Raw genomic sequence first — 6,818 nt, forward strand, 5'->3', positions numbered from 1 at the left:
AAATTACCATAGGGGTGAAATTATATATGAAAAAGTATATGGGGAACGAAATAAATTAAGACCCAAATATAAAAAGCAAATAGTAGTAGAAGGTTTAGGAAATAAAGTTAAAATACAAAACAGAAACAGAATAATTCACAAAGATAACATTAAAGTTTAATCAGAAATAAAAGAAATATAAAATATAAAATAATAAGCAATGAGCAAGTAAATGTAACAATATCAGATCTTATAGATGTTTCGGAATTTAAAATTGTATAATACAAAAAAATAATTTAATAGTTGTTTACATTAAGTATCCAAAAGTAAAAAATGTTTGTAAATTGTATAAAGCAATAGCTGTAGCGCAAAATGATAGAAAATTGTTGATTGAAAATGAAATAATAAAATGTGGAGATAAATTTTATTCAGTCAAATTTTGTAAAAAGGAATTAAATAATGCTTTTTGTATGATAAAAGGAAATAACACATGTTTGTCCGATATGTTAAATAATAAACATGCCAACTGCACAAAAATAAATGAAGCAAATGAATCAATAAATATTGTAAAAGATGGTGCTATAATAGCATCAGGAAAGCATAAAATTAATAATCACACTATAGAAGGAGTTTATTTGATAACTTTTCAAGATGATGTTATAATTGACAACAGAAAATATGAAAATCCTACAGGAAAAATTTTAGGATATTTAAGGGAAGGAAAATTAAAATCTTTTTTTGTAAATAAATACATTGAAACAAAAAATATTGATTTAAAATTAAACAATGTTAATATACTCACACCATTAAAGCAAGAAATAAAACGAAATCCTGTTTGGTGGACATTTACCACTTTAATTGTAATAATATTATCTGCATATTTTGTCTTTAAATTTATCATATATATTAATCTAAAAATTAAATTAAAAAATGCAAAAGAAAAAGAAGAATTATTATTGCAATTATCAGACAGAATTAATCACTTAACAGCTTTATATTCGAAGACGGGACGCTTCGATTTAGAAGAGGGGGAGTTAACGCCTCCTATACCACACATCACTAACCCAGGATGTAAACAGTTAAGCATAGATTAATAGCGCAAGCCACTTCCCAAAAAAATAAACAATAAATATAAGCACTTACCATTAGCGAAAGTGTCAAACATGTCATTGACACTTTGCTAATGAAAGAAGTGGACATCACATATCACGTATGGTCCGCTTTCAATAGAATTAAGAAAACAATAAAAATAAGCGCTTACCTTAGCGAAAATGTCAAACATGTCACATATCACGTATGGTCCGCTTTCAATAGAATTAAGACATACTAACCTAAGATTTAAGCTTCAGATTCTGTATAAATATTAAGATTAATAAAGTTTCGGATCAGTTTGTATCCGGTGTGCAACGAAGACTCACAATGTGTTTTTAAAAAGCTTTTGCTAGTTAAGCAAAAGATAATTTGCACGCTACGTTGATGGCGTGGTGTTTTACACCAAACACCAGAGTTTAACACATGCCAAGTCAATGTTTGAGGAAATTTTAGCTAAATTGACGTCGTGGTCACAATCTGCTGGTACTACCATATCCGCAGAGAAAACAAAAATTTCACATATGGGTAAGACTCCGTCAGAAAATATGAGATTTGCAAGTGGTCTTTCGATTTCTTTGAAACTTTGGGAAATATTAGTTCTAAGTAAGATACATTCGAGCCTAAAAGGATTTTGAAAAATTTTCAAAATTGAGTCATCTACGCCATGTTGAAAATCGGGACCGTGTTTTTTTCAAAAATCAATATTTCTTGAACCGTTGGATGGATTTCAATGCAATTTACAGACAATATAGAAACAAATAAGTAGTTTAAATTAGTATTATGTTAAAAAAAAATTCGAAATTTTGACCAAAAAAAAGTCAAAAAAATTTTTTGAATCAATTTTTAGTTGATTTGGCCAGTTTTTTAGATTTTCTGTTATACACGTAACGATTCCTTATGGTTTAACCTTTATTTTGAAAAAAAAAAATTTATGGTGTCTATAATAGTTCTCGAGATATTGCGATTTTAGTGGAAGCGCGCACGCACGGTTCGCGTACGCACGCACGGTTCGCGCTGCGTTATGTGTTCCTGTATGAAGTGACTGGAGCAGACTGCTGCAGGTCTGTGCGCGTTTTTCTACTCCCGCGAACTTCACGGTGCGCGCTTCCACTAAAATCGCAATATCTCGAGAACTATTATAGACACCATAAATTTTTTTTTTTTTTCAAAATAAAGGTTAAATCATAAGGAATCGGTACGTGTATAACAGAAAATCTAAAAAACTGGCCAAATCAACTAAAAATTGATTCAAAAAATTTTTTTGACTTTTTTTTGGTCAAAATTTCGAAATATTTTTTTTAACATAATACTAATTTAAACTACTTATTTGTTTCTATATTGTCTGTAAATTGCATTGAAATCCATCCAACGGTTCAAGAAATATTGATTTTTGAAAAAAACACGGTCCCGATTTTCAACATGGCGTAGATGACTTAATTTTGAAAATTTTTCAAAATCCTTTTAGGCTCGAATGTATCTTACCTAGAACTACAGTACACTACGCAGGAGCGTACAGTAAAATGTATACACCAGCAACAAGTAGCTTATAATGAAGTTCTGTCGCGGGCATATCGATACTAAAAATTCCAAACAATTATTTTATGTTTTCTGATAGTAGTAAATATTATAGTTAATTAGTTTTCGCCTTTTTATGTAGTTCTCTAATTGATACAAAGTGCACAAAAGCATATGTATATGTTTGCCGAGCTAGAAACTTACACTGAAATCAGAGTGCGGCTTATTTGGAGGTTACTGCACATACTCAGCGTCTGTGAGCTGTGCAGCGCTGATAATACCAAAAGGGACCAACGCCGCAAATTGTTGAACTAATATTCAGTTAATTTTTTGCTGTGGCAAGTGCACGCAGCCGCGTATGTACGTATATGAATTCACATATTTGAATTTGCATATGCCATCTTCCTGTGTGCTTGGTAATGAATCAATTCTCTATGAAGGATTTGATTTGGATGGAGGGAATTCAACAAAGTTTTAACAGAATATACCTGACAGACATAATATATGTGTATATTTTGGGATGATTTCCTCTTTCTAAGTTATTATTGAACTTAGCAGATTTGTTTTTTATTTTAAAGCCCCTGTAGCTAGCCTACAGCGTTAACATTCTTTCTTCCCAGATACAAACGAATTTTACTCAACCACACGTGCAAAACCAGTACCCCTCAAAATTCCATGAGTTCCCGTCATTGAGACTTCTCTATACATTAACTTTCTCTGTAACATATGTACACATAACATTCCTTCTCTTGTTGCTAGTCTAATGTAGTTACATATGCACATACCTATATATAATATATAGGTACATACGTTCGCGAAAAAACATAGAGTTTTTTTTGTAAGCACAGCCACGCATTCGAAAATAAAAATAAATTGTAAATTATGAAGTTTAAATAAGCTCGTTTTTTCTTACTGTTTCGGAACATACAGCTACCAAAAAATATTCGAAGCTCAATATTTGGTGACCCTGACGTGATCGCCGTGTTTTTTACCTGTTAATTTAATAATATATTGAAATAATAATTGTGCAGATCAATACTATTCAATTCCGGCCATAAAGAAGCGTTAATCATCTCTCGATAGCGCAATCCATTCACCAATAACACCTGTTATTGGAAAATCCTTTATTAACCGGTGGTGACATATAGTAAAACATTTGCTCCTGAGAGTTAGATACGGGGTATTTATTTTAATTTTATTACACTCGTTGTCGAGTACAACGCGCCTACTTTTTGAAACCTGTCGTGCCACGTTATAAGGGGGATTTTTTAGCTATTATCTTTTTGAACAGCTGACGCACGTTTCGTGTTTTGTTTCACTGTGAAACATCTTCAGTTTGGTCTATAATTTAACCATGAATCGTCTTACAAACGAACAATGCTTGCAAATCATTGAATTTTATTATAAAAATGCGTGTTCTCTTAAGAAAGTTTATCGCGCGCTTCTTCCATTTTATGGTCAGTTGAATAGACCCACTGAAGCCGCTATTTGAGCTATTGTGACTAAATTTAGAACCAAATTTACATTATTGGACATCAAACGATCAACACGCTTACGTAGAGTGCGAACTGAAGAAAATATCGCAGCTGTATCGGCCAGTGTTAATGGACACCATCTATTATCGATTCGTCGCCGTTCGCAGCAATTGGGCCTCTGTTACCCAACAACATGGAAAATCTTGCGAAAGGATTTAGGTGTGAAGTCTTTCAAAATAGAGCTGGTGCAAGAATTGAAGCCGAACGGCCTACCGCAACGCAGAATTTTTGGTGAATGGGCTCTTGGAAAGTTGGCCGAAGGTCCAATTTTTTATCGAAAAATTGTGTTCAGCGACGAAGCTCATTTTTGGATCAATGGGTACGTAAATAAACAGAATTGTCGATTTTGGAGTGAAGATCAGCCAGAAGAATTGCAAGAGCTACCAATGTTTCCAGAAAAGGTCACAGTTTGGTGCGGTTTGTGGGCTGGAGGTATTATTGGACCGTACTTCTTCAAAGATGCTGCGAATCGTAACGTAACAGTGAATGGTGAGCGCTACCGTGAAATGATATCCAACTTTTTTTTGCCCAAAATGCAAGAGCTTGACTTGCATGACATGTGGTTTCAGCAAGACGGTGCCACATGCCATACAGCCCGCGTAACAATGGACTTGTTGAGAGGCGAGTTCGGTGAACATTTTATTTCACGTTCGGGACCTGTCAATTGGCCACCCAGATCGTGCGATATAACGCCTTTAGATTATTTTTTGTGGAGCTATGTTAAAGCTCATGTCTGTTCAGACAAGCCTGCTCAATTAACGCATTGGAAGACAACATTAAAGCATTTATATGTGAGATACCGGCCGAAACATGGGAAAGAGTATGCCAAAATTGGACTAAGCGGATGGACCATTTGAAGCGCAGTCGCGGTCAACATTTGCATGAAATAATCTTCAAATATTAAATTATATGGACCGTACTATCGATTTAAATAAAATAATAACGCATTTTTCTGAATTTTACGTTTTGAAAAACTTTCCTATAGCTCTTAAAAAATCACCCTTTAGTTACCAAATATTTTCACCATGCCATTCAGCCCGGCTAAGGGCACCCCAACAATGGGCCGGCTATGGGTCCACCCATGGGTCGAGTGAAATTTTTGAAGATGAAATCAAAAGCTATATTTAATCGCCTTCAATGTATAGCCACCTACTTAGATCCTGATAAACTGCACAGTAGAGATGAATATGCTCTCACGGCAATACTAGTATTGTTGGTGAAGCTGATATCCAGTTTCTCGATCACCCACACAAGTTTGGAGGGCTACGGGTGACCTACCTGCTAAGTTCGATACCGCGCTAGTCAATCTCAGATCGCACTCTGCAACCACAGATCGGGAAGCGTACATATATTATTGTTAATGTTTAACCTTCACGTTTGCTGCTACTAACGTTGCCCAAATTTAATGGGGCTTAGACGGAGTGGACAAATTTTTACTCAATGTTCACATCCGTATAGACAATGACAGTGAGCTGACACAAGTCGACAAGCTTCACCCCTTGCGGTTTTGTCTTAGTGGGATTGTCCTTCACACCATTGGATCACTGGAGATAAGCGAGGCCAACTACAAAATTGCATTAGAACTTTTACAAAAATGATTTGATAATAAACATCTTATCTTTCAGGCACACATCAGAGGGTATTTGAGCTGGACAAGATAGACGCGTCTGTATATATGTTGTAGTGATTGACAGACAAGGTAATCGCGCACATGCGTGCTCTACAGTCGCTCGGCTCTAAAGAACAAATATCCGATAACATCCTCGCTCAATTCATAGTGAACAAGTTAGACAAGATAACTCAAGCAAAGAGGGAGGAGAATTCGACAAGCCACAACCTCCCCTTATGGAACCAACTAGCAGGATTTTTGGAAAAACGCTGTCGAGCACTCAAAGACGTCGAATATATATTGCAGACACAAACTAGTATTCCAGTAAAAGTCACCCAAAGCGTGAGTACAAACCCAAGAAAATCTTTTGCTGCTTCGAATAGCTCAGCGGGTAGTTGTGTATTTTGCGAATCCCCTGAACATCTTATTTACTATTGTCAACACTACGGTAATCTGTCGCCAAAGCGCCGCCAGAAATAAGTTAAGAAAGCCTCGACTCGGGCTCGTAGCTTCACTTCGTTACAACTCGTCTCACCAACCAGCTACAACTTTCTAGAAAAAAAACATTGGTTGCAGTCTCCGGCATTGGAGATGCAAGCTTTTCGACTGATGGGTGCTCCGTTGATATAGTTCTGAAGTTGCGGGCTTCAGATTTTTGTACAAATATCACTGTGGTGAAAACAATTATCGAGAGCCAACCAGTCGCTTCAATAAACATCGCTAATTGTAATGTACTCTCAAACATCCAACTAGCGGTTTTAACGAGCTCCAACGTATTGATCTGCTCATCGGAGCCGGACTTTTCTATGAACTCCTTTGAACTTGAAGCAAGTGTTGCTAGCATTGATGCTACAATGTGAGGAAGTTTTTTCGAAAACCCACAGGTTTTACCATGTGGAAGGCTTCAAGTCAGACTGCCTTTCAAAACCTACCCTAAATTACTGAACTTCATTCAAGAGTATCTCGAATTGGGGCATATGATTCCAACAAATAATCGACTCCCGAGTGCGCCGAACTATTTTATTTCAACTAGTGTGTGTTAAGACCGCAGAGCACAACTACTAAGTTACGCGTAGTTGTTGATGCTT

This window comes from Anastrepha obliqua, chromosome 6 (assembly GCF_027943255.1).
Source record: "Anastrepha obliqua isolate idAnaObli1 chromosome 6, idAnaObli1_1.0, whole genome shotgun sequence".
Lineage (NCBI taxonomy): Eukaryota > Metazoa > Arthropoda > Insecta > Diptera > Tephritidae > Anastrepha > Anastrepha obliqua.